This window comes from Gavialis gangeticus, unplaced genomic scaffold (assembly GCF_001723915.1).
Source record: "Gavialis gangeticus isolate Ggan-Ray unplaced genomic scaffold, GavGan_comp1, whole genome shotgun sequence".
NCBI lineage: Eukaryota > Metazoa > Chordata > Crocodylia > Gavialidae > Gavialis > Gavialis gangeticus.
This window is the reverse complement of record NW_017729034.1, coordinates 26,485,155-26,501,037: the sequence shown is the minus strand read 5'-3', so window position 1 is coordinate 26,501,037 and position 15,883 is coordinate 26,485,155. Positions and strand designations below refer to the sequence as shown.

The 15,883-nt window shown below is 41.8% G+C and overlaps 1 protein-coding gene across 2 annotated transcripts in view; it reads left to right on the top strand.

Annotated features, from left to right (window-relative positions):
- Positions 1 to 9,633: 9,633 nt before the first annotated feature.
- DAAM2 (dishevelled associated activator of morphogenesis 2) overlaps positions 9,634 to 15,883 on the top strand; it is a 369,263-nt gene continuing 363,013 nt past the window's right edge. Inside the window, exon 1 of one of the 2 annotated variants that reach the window (XM_019527242.1) lies at positions 9,634 to 9,737. The gene's annotated coding sequence lies outside the window, so the exon portion shown is untranslated. The remainder of the gene's footprint in view (positions 9,738 to 15,883) is intronic. The other variant, XM_019527244.1, reaches the window with a different exon arrangement.

Here is a 15,883-nt window from a genome sequence, read left to right as displayed (position 1 = left end):
CTTCAGCTTCTCATCCCAGCTTCAAATAGCACAAGGAAATGAAGGAAAAGATAACAAAAACTTATTTGTCCCTTCAAAGAGGAATGCATGGTTCTAGTGGAAATGTTTGGTGAAGTGTTGTTCAGATTTTATTTGACCTGGTATACCCTTCATTAATTCTTATGGTTGTGATGCTTGTAGAAATTGCAACATTAGAACAAAAGAGACTGTTTCAAAAACACACCGACAAATGCAGTAGGGCTAGATCTTTGCGAATGCTAATTCTCCCAACTTTCTTTAATTTGAGTATTTCTCAGTAGGTACTTTAGATCTCTAAGACTCAAGAGGCATGCAGACAGGTTTATAAAATCGTCATAGTCATCATAATCATTGGTTGTTGGAATATTTATCAACTGAAAAGGGCCTAGTCAAATTTTAAGCAGTAGTTTGGCTTTGTTGCCTTCACACTGCACAAACACACATGTGTTCACACTAGAGATATGCCTCTTGTTCATCTCCAGCTGGAATGAAGTTTGAAGACCATCTGTTTTAGTTCCTTTAAGCAAAAACACATTGTACCAGCTGTTGCTTAAAGAAGATTAGATAACTGAGGCTAAGCTCAAACATGATGTACCCACATATGCACATGGCACCCACATATACCAATGCTGAATTTGACCCAGGAACTTTTACACTCTCACTGTCTCCAGAATTGCCTATAGCACATATTTGTGGTTGCCTGAGAGCCATTTTTCAGCACCTCTCACCCTCCATTTAGGAGGCTATGATGACATTTCTGTCCTTTCTTGTCCAATGGAAAGCTTAGACCTGAGCTGTGCCATCCCAGTTCAAAATGGTAGAGTTGCTTCATGATTATCACAAGGTCCCCTGGGAGTTCTGCCACAATCTGCTCTGCAGTGTTTGATTTTGTTCTGCTATGAAATAAATCAGGGCTGGCCTTACTCACCAGGGATCTGATCCTGTGAGATACCAGGCATCCTCAAATGTGATTGATAGTGCTCTAGTACACGATCCTTAATGTCAAATTTAGATCTGTCATTCTTGTCTCTTCTCTCCAGGGGCATGCTGCTTCTCCATCTCTTACTTTCCATTGAGTCCAGCATTCAGAATTAAATTCTCCAAATGTTTTTCCTACTGCCAAATTATGAACTCTTCATTTAACTAATAAGTTCAATCTTATTAGTCTGAGTCTGAGGATTGAAAAAAAATCCTTTAGTTTAATGGCTTTAAATTGATTCTGAAAATTATTATTCCTTGCAGCAGATTGAGTAGGTGGCAGGTAAGGAGGTCAAGGTGCATGGTGGGTACATTTATCACAGGAATATTGTCTCTATATGATATCTTTTAGGTGCAAATGGCTCAGAGGTCATCTGATATTAGCAGCTGGTGCCTGTAACAATTGTAAAGTGCACAAAATTATTAACAATCAAGGCCTCATGCTCTTATCCTCTGAGGCAGGCTTTTCTTATTTCCCCACTTTGCAGATGGAGTAACAAAGAGATTGCATAAGCACATCTTTGGCAGAGCTGATTATAAAACCCAGGTCTCTAATAAGGAAGATTCAGTCTTTACCCCTTTACCTGCTGGCTGGATGTACCAGTTTATGTCACTGTGTTGTAAGCCTCTAAACCACACTCTCCTCTGGAGCCAAAAATGGATTCTAGGAAGTCTGAGTCCTAATGGTCCTGAGAGGCTGTTGTGTACCCCATTGTTAAAGGGTTTGTCACAATCTCTTCTACCAATGGGTCCACAAAAAATGTAATGACTTGCTATTGCTAGCAGGTGCTCTTTATCTCAAAAGGTGAAGTAAGGCCAAAGGTCCCAATTTCAAACTAGTCAGGGGGGATCAGCAGGCATTGGGGGAGTCACTGTTCCCCCAAGCACTGCCAGGAGTGACCAGGAATAACAGTCACAAGCTGGCAGAGGGTAGGTTTAGGTTAGACATCAGGAGGCGCTATTTCATGGTCAGGGTGGCTAGGGTCTGGAACCAACTTCCAAGAGAGGTGGTGCAGGCTCCTACCCTGGGGGTTTTTAAGAGGAGGTTAGATGAACACCTTGCTGGCGTCGTTTGACCCCAGTACTCTTTCCTGCCATGGCAGGGGGTCGGACTAGATGATCTGCTCAGGTCCCTTCCGACCCTAGAAACTATGAAACCCTGCTATAACCCATGGTGGGGTCATTTTGAATATGTAATATAATTTTGGGAAAGAAATCCATGTATTTTTTTGTTTTGTTGCTTATAAACTCTTAAGTGACATACAGAAGGTATTGTAAGAGAACATTAAAAGCTGTCAAGCCAAGTGCCCAAAAGTATGGAAATGCCACATTGACAGTTGCCCATGCAACCTTAAGGGTGCTGTCTTGCTTTTTAACTAAACCTTGGGTTACATGATCACATGCTATTTCTTCTCTAGGATACCCTCCTCATAGTGCAGAGGAAGGACGCTGAATGTGGCAGACAGTTGCAAGAAAATAAAGGGAGGTCTCATGATTAAAGCCTTAAAGTAGAAACTAGGAAAGAGAGGTCCCATACTTAGCCCTCCAACTGGCTTTTTACACAGAAGAAAGCTATCATAAGAGAGTGGCTTTAAGTTTGGTGATTTGTAATTTTTCAGTGTTTAATCCTGTAACTTTGTTATTTTAATGTAATTTTAAGAAATATAGGCAGTGGTAGGTGCTGCTTTCAGGAATGCTGGTGTAACTCCATGGATTACTGAAATACTTGTGCCCATGCCCTCAGAAGTGATTTTCTTTAAAAGTGTTTTTAGAATACTGTAGGAAGTGACTCAGGATAATAGCTAGTCTAATGAACTATGTTGGCTTCCTGGAGTCTTTTAAAAATAAAACCATTCACAAGAAAAGGGAAAGTCTAGGAAAGAAAATGAAAAAAACCTAGTGTATTTGAAGATACTTAAATCTGACATAATCCAAAGGATCAAAACCCTTCACCCATTCCCTCCTTTTTAGGCATTCTGTAATGTGTGCCACAGATAACACCTAGTCCTGCAGGGTTGTTTCATGGGATTTTTCTCAAGCTATTTCTCTGACTTTTTAACATTACTTAATCCAACCTGTGTATGATGGTAGCCAAGATGCTGCTGTCCCACAAAGCTCTCACAGGACTCTGGTTAACCTGAATTCATCATCTAGTTGTCCGTGAAAAATAAAATGAAGCTCAATTAATTCTGGGAGCAGAGGGATGGAATAGGATATAGCACAAAAATACTCTCTAGCTCCAGTATTATGTGTGTAAAATAATTTTAGTTTGTAATGAAATACATTAGCTCAGATTCCCAGGTTCACTCAACTCTGTGTTGCTTAACTGATGCAGATGAACCAGAGCCTGGCCACAGCTTTTTAGCCAGGACCAAGCTGACATAACTAGATATGTAGATAAACTACATAATTTACTGGCAGTTCAGGGGTTTGAGAAACAGGTGTTGGATTGAGCTCTAGCTAACCTCAGGCTGTTTTAAATGGAGCTAGAGCTGGAGCTGTTGTAAATAGCCCTCAGAATCAGGGACAGCTGTGCATTTACCTACCAGTCCCTTGCTCCTACTGAGTTCAGCTTTTGAAGTATGGTAAAGAGATTCTGGCTTTATGGGTCTGATGCCAAGCTCAAACTATATCACCAGTTAATGGGCCTGTTTTTTCACTATCTTTCCTATTCCTTAACTCTTATACTTGAGCAAAATTAGCATAAAACAAACCTTCTGACCTAGTAGCATTTTGCATAGGTATAAATGATGATACAAGGTGAACATGTCTACACCAGATGTTTTCTGCACAGCCGACTAATTAGCTGCACAGTAAATGTCACGTGTCTACACGTGCACCCAAAGTAAATTAATATACTCTGCAGCAGGATAGTACTTATAAATACAAGTACTATCCTGCTGTAGAGTAAAAAACTCTGAAGCACTCTGGTGTCCCAACCAGCCCCCCTGCAGCACATTGAGCTGGGTCAGAGCATCCCCAGTTTGGCAAGCAGACCTCATGAATGCTAATGGCATGTGTAGATGTGCCCAGGTTGAGCAGAGGAGAATGATACCTGGAAAGTTGGGGGTGGGGCTGTAGGTGGGGTGCTAGTTTAAGATAAGTCTTCTGTCTCTGCAGCCTGCAAAGGAAGCAAAAAAATTGCCAAACCTGGTAGATCTAAAACTGGCTAACACCTTGTTCTTCAGACAACAGTTAGATAGCTTTGGGCAGGCTCTTGGGTGCCCTATTCTCTTTGGCACATGCTTTAATTCTGCATTTCCTGTCTTCTGCAGATGTTATTAAAACCTGGTAAGTTTCCAAACAGAATTATATACAGAAATAACATTTGTAGCTATGCCAGCTAAATCTAGAAATCCGTCATCTCAATCCTTATGCTTCAGGGTGTAAACTGATAAACTGTGACAGTCAAGAAAGACCCCACCCCACCCCCGCTTTGCCTATGTACTGTTTCATCCAGTCACTGACTAGGTACATTGTGTTTTCCATTCTCTGGGCTCTGAATCATCAGGTATTCAGCCACTGCTGGAGGCACATACCGGACTAGGGAGATCAGTGTTCTGTGGCATCAACAATGAGATTTGAATGTGGTTTAATTTCCTTGGTTTATTTTTTTCTGTTATGCGGCGTGGAAAGGCTGACAAATGAGGATTTTATAGGTATTCACATGTACACATGCTGAAATGGTTTTTAGACGTACAGCACACGACCCCTCATTTCATGAGTTAGGTACCTATGCAGAATTTAACTCTTATGCGGAGGCCAGCTTGAGGTCTGTGCACTTCTGAAGTCTTCACTGAAGTTCCATGTTTGAGAGTTTTACTGCTGCCTTGGCTTTTTGCTAACCCATGCCCAAGGGTACATTTTACCCTGAAAGAACCTGAACATAACACATTTCTGAGGAGGCTGCATTTTGTTTCCATCTTAAACCTGTTTTAAAACTTGACAAATCCTGTTCTTGCTTCCCCATCACAGGCAGAGAGGATGTGTGTTAGATCCAGGACTGTGGGTAATCTCCAAATGGGGGTTCCAACCTCTGCATACTGTGGAGCTGTGCTCTAATGGGGCTCTGGTTGGGCCTCATGGAGCTGGACTTGGTGGGGCACATCTCAAAGGTAGGGCTTTAGCTCTGTAACTGCCCACGTCAATCAGGCATTCTAGCCATCCACCCACAAGAGGCTGCAAATTCAGGGGTTGCTGCGCAGCATTGCTGTATTTGCAATAGTGGCAATAAAGAATAAAATGGCCCAACAGCTCGCGGTGGGAGACTTTCATGGTACACCTACATGCTAACTCCACTTGATTGGGCTTGGGATAAAGAACAGTATTTGCCTGTTAACCTGCATCTTAAGTGCTTCAGGAAAAGGCTCATAACCATATTCTAAATCTAAACTTACTCTGTGTTTTACTCCTGTAAATAAGAATTTATAATGGAAACATTAACATGGCCTTAAATAAACCCACTTACTAGAGAATTTCCTAGTGAGCCATAGACATCAAATATTCATGCAATTTGCCATGCAATATAGGCCTCCAGAGCTCAAAAGGAGACCAGCAATTTCTGATTGCAGGGTTGGGTTTGGGAATCTTTTAATTCTTGGCCACAGATTTAAATCCAGTCTGGGGGAGTAGGATCTGATAATCTGCACCTTCTAAATTTGTGACCCTAAATGAAATGAATTGGTCTTAGTCCAGTTCTTTGTGACTGTCTATTCCTGTGGTAATTGACAATCTTAACAGAGAAGCCAGAGGCTGAATCATGGAGAACAAACTTATTTCCTAGAGGTGATCACTTAAGAACAGAACAGATATGCATTTGTAGCAACAGTTTAAACTGCCCTGTCCACGCAGTGTTCAATCTCTGAATAAACAAAGGATTCCAAGTGTCTGGGATGTTTTTTACATGGAAAAATTACTTTAAAATAGAGAAATTATATTTGCAATTGGATCACATACAAAGGTTGGTTGTATTTATTAGTGTATCACTTCCTCGTGATTTTCAAGGTTTCCACCCCCTCCTTACCCCTGAGGGATTAGAATGTAATTTGGTTTTAGAAATTAAACTGAGAGAAAACATGACTCACTGTGGAGTTATCTCATTTTCAGTGTACAACAGGAGCCTTTATTGGGTTTATAGCACAATGATAAAGCATGGTAAGTTGGTTCAGTGAAAGCCACTGACAGCACTCCACACATTAAGTTGCTTGTGAGATTGTACACAGAATATCTGAAATCTGTAATAAAATCCAAAGTTCCCTGCGGAGAAGCTGTATCACACGCTGTGGAGGTCCTGTATCATTACCAGCAGGAAACAAGTTAGCTTCACACTTAACTTCAATACATGGATGAAGGGCAAAGTATTGCTGAAGGCTAGGGACTGATACCCCAACCAGCATTTAAAAGATAGGTTGGGATTTTGGTAGTCATGGAAGAAAGGCTTTGAAGGAGGCCTTAAGCAGCTGTATTTTATAGTGCAAACGGATTTTTTATATAGAAATGTCATTAGGTCCTTAGCTATAGAGCAAGGGTGCTCAAACTCTAACCCACGGTCCAAATGTGTCCTATGGAGCCATCTCATTTCGCCCATGGTGATCCCCTCAGGTCTGGAAATTTGGCTGTGAGGGAGTGATGGCCATTATATAGCCACCCTCCCTGGCTGCCAAATTCCCATACCCCATGTGCAGCCCCTTCCCCTGCAAGACTGATTCATACCCCCTTCCCCCTGCTTCTGGATCAGAGCTGGGCCACACAACCTTCCCCCACACCACAGGGCAAGGTTGGGACCTGGCCATGCAACCTTCCCACCCCTTGGACCTGGGTTGGTGCCAGCCCATGCCCCCTTCCCCCCATGGGGACAGGTGGGGACATGGCCACACCACATTTCCCCCTTCCCTGCAGGACCAGGTTGGGGCTGGGCCACTCTCCCTTCCCTTCTGGGGTTGGATCAAGCTCCTTTCTCCTGTGGGATGCATTGGGCCGGCCTGCCCTCTGCAACCCTCTGTGTGGCTGGATGGTACCTGCTGCACCCACCCCAAGTGTGGGATCAGCACCACTGGCCAGATTTGGCCCATGGATGGACTGGGCACTGCCCATCTGGCCCACTGGGCAAATAGGTTGGGCACCACTGCTCTAGAAGATGCCAATTTGGGATTGAAAAAACACCTGTCTGTCTGAGAGCATTTCCAATACTTCTGGATTCCCAGACTCATTGAAGTAAGGTAGTGGGAAATTCCTTTCTGAGCACACTACTCTCGTTTTCTGGATTTTATCTCAAGGCCTTTGGCTGCACTGGTGACATTTCAGTGTGCTGGACTAATGCATATTATGGAAAGATCAAAAAGAGTTTCATCTAAGGCTCTTTGAAGTTAATCAAATTATTCCAATTGATTTTAATGGGTTTTGGCTCAGGCTTCAGATGCAGGAGTGGTGGCAGGGCAGAGACAAATGTGATTATGACGTGTGTGTACACACAGGATCAGTTTATAAATTTGCACTTTCACTTACTTGGATAGGCAAAACTTCACATTTGCACATAGTACTTTTTTATCCAAAACTGGCACTAAGAAACCCAACTGCTGGATTTGCATAAGCAAATGCTCTTCATACACCAAAAATAGTTGTGCATGGGAAAAGAACAGCTGCAATTTCAGAGGCATCTGTTATTTGTGAAGTTTTTGAACAACTATCCCAGATGCAAAACATTAGGGGGCAGATTGAAAAAGATATTTAGGCTCTTAACTCCTGTTTAGGAGTCTAAACTCCCATTAATTTCAATAGATTGTTATGTGAGAGGCAAAAATTCTTAGGGTGGTATCTTTATTGGACCAACCATGCAATTGGGATAAAATTAGACAAGTGTTTGAAAGCAAAACATTCTTCCTCCGGTCTCTGATCACAGGAACCAGGCACAGCATAGAGAAAAACTACATAGGGGAGCCTATACTCAACAAAGATCAGACCCTGAGAGAAATGTCCCCAGCCCCTCTGCACCTAGCTTTCAAACAGTTCCTCAACCTTGCCCAACTCATTATCAGAAGCAAACTCTCTGCTTCCCAACAGACATCAAGTGGGACACTTGCCTTAACAAGAAATGCTTAACCCCCCATAAAAAGCATTAGAATCCATGGTTCCTTACATGCCTTTCCCAAAATATGATATATCTGATCCAATGCTCTCATGGCAACTATGTGGGTAAGACTAAACAGCAACTATGCATCAGAATGAACCCTGACACAAAAATATGTAAAGGAAGGAGGCGCACACACCATTAGGAGCCCATTTGTCACAGAACAATCACTCGCTTTCTGACCTCACTATCCCCATGCTCAAGGGAAATCTACCTAACACCTTTAACAGGTGAACTTTTTAAGAACAAAAATGCATAAGCTGGTTGGACACTAAGAACCAAGAACTAAGCATTAATATTGGGTTTATGATACATTATATTTTACCCAACTCCTGAACTTTTTCCACACAGGAAAGGTGATCCTCCTCCTGTCTGATAGGCTGTCACCTCCCAGTAATAAGCTTCTTAATTTCTGCTACTTGTATGTTTGCTACCCCTAAGAATTTCCCTCCCCTTCTCCCCTCTCCTGCTGCCTTGTTTCTGTGATCAGAGACCTTAGGAAGAACGTCTTTCAAAAGCTTTTCTAACATAACCCAGCTACCTATCTGGTCCAATAAGAAATCCTTGCCTCTCGCATCATTTCTGGATCATCCCAGCTAAACCATCACTCTTGTGCTAAAAAAAAATAGAAGCATGGGCATCTAAATATCTTTATAGCTCAGGCCCTAGGTATCTATGAGAAGATATTATTGATAATGGTGGCATGAATGGTACAGCGTGCAGGTTTTGCTGTTACCCTTCCTAGCATAGCAACTTTACCCTTTATCCGCTGTACTTGGGGTATGTAGCAGATTAGTCCGTAACTCACTCTAGTGTTTCTTTCTGCCATCATCAGCTCTGAACCATTCTTTTTTTTCCACAAGACACAGCAACTGGACCTGCATTAGTGGGAAGGATGGTCCCAACACAAGGAGAAGAGTGATTGATGGTGCAAAATCAGGAAAGGGTGTAGGAAATGCAAAGGATCAAGGAGCTTAGGAAGACCAGATTCATCCATTTTCTATGTAAATCCAGTCAGAGGCTTGAAACAGTTGGGGGGATATGCTGGTGGCACAGAGAGTGACACTTTAAAAATGTCTTCTTTTGCCAAATACAATGATCTAGAACAATATTTCTTCATTGCATGTTGCAGTCAAGGCATCAACTGAAAACACCTCTATCTCAAATAGCATCCATATGGAAGATTTTTGCCTTTCAGGCCTGGATGTATTCACAAAAGACAGAAAGGAGAAAGAATTTTCTTTCAGTAGCATTTGAAACAGTCCTCTTCAATGTCTGCCTTGGTCCTCCAGTACTGTTCCCTCTATACCTTCCTTCCTAGCAGCCTTCCCCTGGGAAAGGTTTTCCAGTCCTAGAGTGTGAAAACTACAACTCTCAAAGCACTGCAATTCAAACTCTCTGCTTAGAGAGACTTTACCATTCATGCCATAAATATCTCATTGACGCTGCCTGACGTCAGAGGCTTTGGGAAGCTGGTCTGAAAGTGAAAACAGCAGCAGTTCCAATCTGAGTACAGTACGGTACAGAGAGCGAAAGGAGCAAGACAAGCACGGCTCTGTGTGGATTATAGGACTGCAGAAAGGGGGGAACTGCGCAGGGACATGGGGACTACAATGTAAGTGCAGCTGCTGCAACAACTCTTATCTATTCTTTGTGAACAGACCTAGGCAAGCACCGATTTCTTTTCTTTTTCTCTAAAACAAGCTGAAGGCAGCTTGGAAGCCACGATGATTTAGATCTAGCTGGGGTTTTTTTTTCCTGAAGTGTACATAGAGAGGGGCTGAAAACCAGCCCTTTCATGCTCTGTGTGGGGGTATGTGGGAGGGAATATCTTTGGAAATCTACAAAATTAATTGGGGACTGAAATCAAGATCTTTCTTGTACTGGTCGCAGGTCAGTAAAATCCCAAATAAACCCCAGGCAAGAACTAACTTCCTTAAGCTTTTTCACAGTAGGTGATTTATTTTTAACCCTTTCAGTCTTAACTTTCAGCTATGAGAAGTTTTTCTTTCATCATCTGACAGCCATTTCCAGGCTTCCTTACAGTGGCATTGAGGAATTCTGTCCAATCCTATTTGTCAGGCTACTCAGAGAAGCAGATACAAACTGCTTATTAGATAAAGCCTGCAAAGTCCTGAATACTAAACACCTCAGAACTATGTAGCCTTTTCTTGGCTCCCTAGGGGAGTTTGGTAATTATATAGGAAGAAAGAACTGAGAAATATCTCAGGATAGAAAAGTGGCTGATGCAGGGTCATCCCTGAAGAAGGCAGGAAGATGGTAACAGTGGAAAACTTGAGGGTCTCTGGCGTCTCCAGGGATAATGGACTAGGAAATTTATAAAACAGAACAGAAGTCTGAGTGCCAGAGAAAACAAATAATTGTCTTCCTCTGCAGCCAAAATGATACTCAAACTGGCAGGAAAGCCCATTCAATTAGAAGAAGGCACATTCACTAAGGGAAATAATATTTTTAAATGAAAACTTTATAACACACTGTACTTACCTTAGTATAACTAAATTAGTCACTTCCTTGCATACTGAGGTGCACTCACAATTGTCCGTGGGAGACATAAATAGTTGTTCCTAATCCTAACAGACCTGAACCCAGCTGACTCTGGACTGAGTTTCTGATCAGACCTCTGCTGAAAGCAGAAAGGGATTTTAGATTTCCTCACCAGACAAAGCAGAAGAGTTTGATGCATGTGTTTTGACACTTTTCATTTACCGAAGATTTAGAAAAGAAAAATTCTTTTCTAAATCAGCAAGCTGGACCCATGCAGGTGCTGCGAGGAGCAGTGATCCTGTTTAATGTCAATTTAAAGCTACAATGAAAAGCAGAGTCAGTGTGAATTACACAATACAGCATTCTGCAATGTCAGTAATTGGCTTCAACAAACAAGCAACCATAAAAAGGCTGTTTTAAGTCACTGCTAACTGGTTTGCATTGTTTTTGTAATGGAACAAGTCTGCAAATATTTTGCTTCTTGTGGGTGGCAGAATGGGTTGCTGGGGAGAGGGAGGATAGGATTGGATGGGAAATCTGTGCATAACATTTATTGGCTCTCCAAAGCGAAATCAGTCAGTTCCAGTTTTCTGGGCATAAAGTTGCTGCCGGAATCTCCTTCACTGCTTGAGTGGGTGGGGTAATGTCCATGTCAACTAATGAAACAGGGCAAAGTTTAATGGACAGATGTTCAAGTGCTAATCCAAGCTCAGGGCTGCCACGCCATGCTATACAAGCTTGCCTGATTTGAGGGAAATTAAATTGTACTGGAAAGGATCATGGCTATGAATGAGAGAGAGAGTGTGTATGTTCTGGGAGCTAAACCCTGTACTCCTCATTGGTGATACAAATATGAAATTAAATTTATTGATATGAAAGGTACTAGGATCTGGGTTTATGCCAGTGTACCACAGCAGTATTCACCCATCCCTATTTATTTTTTATTGAATTTTATTTACTGTAGGTTGGCAACTACTTTTCCAGGAAATATTACATTGCAGCAGTCTAATTGGCTGGCTGACAGCATTAAAAGTGAAAAAAAACTTTTTAGAATAGGTTTAATGAGTTGTTAGGAGCTGAAAATATTTTCCCTAATAAAAGGCTTGAATGTTGATACAATCAGCAAGAGTAAAAATGATGAGGCAGACCATTTCAGCTGGCTCAGCAGTGAGTCAGGCCGGCACTGAAGTGCTTCTGTACCATTCTGGGCTAATGCATGTGGAGCTAGTGGAGGCCAGGGGAATGTGGAAAGGATTTCCAAGTCAGGATGCACAGAAGGAGACTTGATTGTGTCTTTCTGGTTTCCAGACATCTACCCACAAGCAGCTGGCTAAGGTACCGCTCTACCTGCAATGGCTTGGAAGCCTGAGAAATGCTTGGAGAAAGGAAATTTCCCTGTAGTTCAGAAAGGCCACCGTACATATAAAGTTGCATGTAGAAAATGGGCAAAGAAGCTGTAACATTACAGGAAGAAAGATATGAGGGGAAAGGTGGGGAGAAGCTACGATCTATGATTGTTGATATGGATCAGATCACTTTACTAGAGAGAGATCTTACTAAACTGCAGAAGAAGGTGGGAGGAAAACACTATACTGAGAAGACAGTGCTAGTTTCTTTTTCGGGTTTTGGCCTCAGGATGTAGCAGGAGATTTCTCTATGAAAGTCTCATGCCAGTCATGCTGTGACTGAGGTTTTAAAATATCTTCACTCTGTGTCATAAAGTACAGTCATGTGGTTTTACGATCTTAGTTGCATCCTTGTAAATTTTTCCTAAATAGTGCTAGAACTACAGTTCACTTCATCTGAGCTTTGTACATGTGGGATATGATCCTGCTTTCACTAAAGCCTGTGGCAAATCCTCTTCCCAGAAAGAATAGGTCCATATTTAGGAAACACTGACTTTATTTGTAAGTTTCTCTGTGATCAGCTCCTATTCTATAGACAGTAAGTGAGAACTTACTAAAGTTGAGTAACCTCACGTAGGCATCTCTCACATGTAGCCTACCCATTTCCTATAGCTGCTGGAAGATTCCCAAAGGGCTCATTGGAAAGATCTCCAGTCATTCCAGGTTAACCACATGTCCTAATTATTGAGAAATAGAAGAGTGTCCCATTTCCTGATACTAAGGGTTAGGATGTGTAGGAGATTTGGCTTTGGGCTCTATAGTTAGTGCGATTTTTCAAACTTGGGTCAGTCCTACTGAGATTTGACCCACCAAGGCTAGAACAACATGTTCCTAAACCAAATGAAAACTGACTGCTCTATTTTTAGTCAGATGAAACACTGCATTTGTTTGTTTTCATGTTTTTCAACACACTGCAAGTGGACAGTGATCTCCCTTGTGGCTTTTTCTTTTCTCTAATATGTGGCTTCTTTGAACTGACACCATCTCAGGGAGTTAATAGTGGTAGGAATCAACATAAAAGCACACACTGGACCTGATTTTTTTCTCATATAGGTTGATTTTATAGCATTGTAACTTTACTGACTTTACAGTATAGTTACTTCCAGCTTTCAATGGTGCGCGTGATATCGGGATCATCACCCTCAAAGTGCTAATTACTATGTCTCACAGTGCCCCCATAATTTAGATAGGTTATTATATTATTAGGCCAGATTTCTGTGTTATAACTGGCATTGGAGCTCCAGAGAATCAATGTCAGTCTACATCAACTCAGGAACTAACCCGTTGTCTCTGGGTTACAAATTAGGTAAACTAGGTACAGGCAACAGCAATCTCTTCTCATTTGCCACAGAAAATCTGTTTAACCTTTATAGGCTTCAGTGCATCAACTCCAGACTTCCATTGTAATCAGTTCAAATGACAGCAGAATTTGGCTTAGAGAAACTGAGGTCCAAACTGTCTCAAGTGGCCTATAATTTTGGGTCTCTATTTTTGGTGCCCTACTTAAAACACCCAGGCACTCAAAAATGAGACAGCCAAAATTAAAAGGCACATTTGAAAATGTTGGCCTAAGTGATTTGGCCACACCTATGCAGTAAGTAGGTTTAGTTCTTCACACACCAGATTTATGTTGGTGTAGCTCCATTAGAGTTAATGGGTTACTCCTGATTTATGCCAAGGTAAATAGAGGGCTTGAGTCCTATTTTTTCAGAGCTGGGAATAGCTCTGAGGAACTTTTGAACATCAGCCCTGTACTCTCTTTTATGGTGACATAAGGAGCTTCCCACAACAAAGTTTGTGCAGCAGACTGTATTTGACTTGCATTTAACATTTTCTTCATGGTCCATTTTAGATTTTGTATAATTTTGAAAGTGTTTGTCTTCTCATAGTTTAAGCATTGAAGCTCTGGCATGCCTGGTGAACTCTGCCGAGTCAGCTATTGTCTCATGAATATTGTGGGTTGGAGAGAGATAGCACAGTGCATCTGCCCAAGAGCAACTCAGGAGTGTATGGGATCTGAATAGAGAAGTGACTCTTTGAAGAGAGAAAATGAAGTCTGAGATCCTTCTGATGGGTTACCATCAAAGCTAGGGCTTTCTTTGGAGGTACAGAAAGAATTGGAGAGATTCATTTAAAGTAACAAGAAGGAACTAGGAACGGCAAGGGAAGGGAACAGAGTGCTTGTAGACTTCCTGGAGTAGAAGCCAGGAATCATGCAGGGAATAGGACATGTTGGATTGGAAGTATAAAGAAGGTAAAAAAAGACAGTGAGAGGAGTGAATGGAGAAAAGAAAGGCAACCTTAAATGTCTGGGAAGAGCTTTAAATAATCATTTTGGATCCCTTTGTGCTTTGGCTCCAAGTGGGGTATAGACTTCTTCCCTGAACACCAGGGCCTTACTCATTTCCCAGCTTTGCTGGCTTCAAAGAAATAATCCCTGAATTGACATAAGCTTTGAAGTTCACATTTGTTTTTGTTCAAGAGTTTTTTCCCCGTCTTAATTGTGTCCCAAGATGACTTCAATGCAGGCAACAGATGTACCAGTCCAGCCTGGCTCCTATTTGAACCAAATGTTAAGCCAATCTTGGAGCTCCAGCAGTGCCTATTCCCTGTCCCTGGTAGACTTTTTATTAAAGTTGAATGTAAACAAGGAAGTGTTCCTCTGCTGATCCAAGATAGCTAACAGATCTAAATAATGTTTTATTTATTATTTTGTTTGGAGGAAGAGGAAAATGCTTTTAGCTGTTTGCTGAATGAATTCATGGGCCGTGAAGTCCAGACAGCCTAAGATTTACATGGAACCAAGTGGAAAATTATCCATCCTCTTTGAGACAAGCACTCAGATACCAATTCATTTGTAAGACATGGGCTGAAGATGTGTTCCTAGGAAACCTGCCTAATTTAAACATACATATACATAAACACATTGGATATAGCAAAAATACTCCTGTCCACTAGCAGCCAAAGTTATATTTCACAGCAATGAAGTCATGCAACCTATACTTTAGGGCTCCAATAATACCTGATCACCTTCTGCCATGGTAAAGCAATGGTAAAACTTTCAGTGGATGAAATCATGGTGAGGATCTTCTGTCTGATGTTCTCCTGGTGGTTCCATATGGAACTGGGGTTTGAACCCCAAAGAGGTAAGCCATGGGGACTGCACAGGAAAACCAGGAACTTCCTAGTGATCTGAAGTCAGGGCAGGGTGGCATTTTATAGACTAATTTGATCAGAAAGGGATGAATAGTGATCTGTTCAAGTTCTAGGGGATTTTTAAGGTGCACAGAGATCCAAACAGAGGCACCCTGCAGCAGCCCATTGGCAATGCAGCTTCAATGCAATGGCATTATTGACAGCTCTCCCTTGCTATAAGCTTCCCCTTGTTCCTTCCTTTAAAGAAGACCTACTGCCTCTGATGATTTTCCATAAAAATATCTTGTTAAAAAGAAACTCACAAATATTTTAGAAGTGTTTGTCCTTCTTCCCCACCCCAAAACGTTATATATTTTTTTCCCCTCAAAAAGGGGATTTGAGATTTGGTTCCAGTACAAGTGCTATCAGGAATGGGGCCGTCTGTTACTGCAGATGGGATCTGGGTTTCTCACTGACTCACTGCTGACTGGTATTCCTGAGGAAGGGGGTGTGTGCCTGAAAGCTTGCAGAAAAATAGATGCAGGGTTTTTTGCGATGTTTTAGTTGATCTAATAAAAGGTATCATCTCTGAACCAAGAGTTCTAAGTTTTTGTGCTTCTTTTTGGCTCAGACAAACACGGCTACCAAATACATCCTAGGAAGTGATTCTGCTTTAATCTACCCTAGCAGAATCCGGACCCCCCCCCCCCCCCCC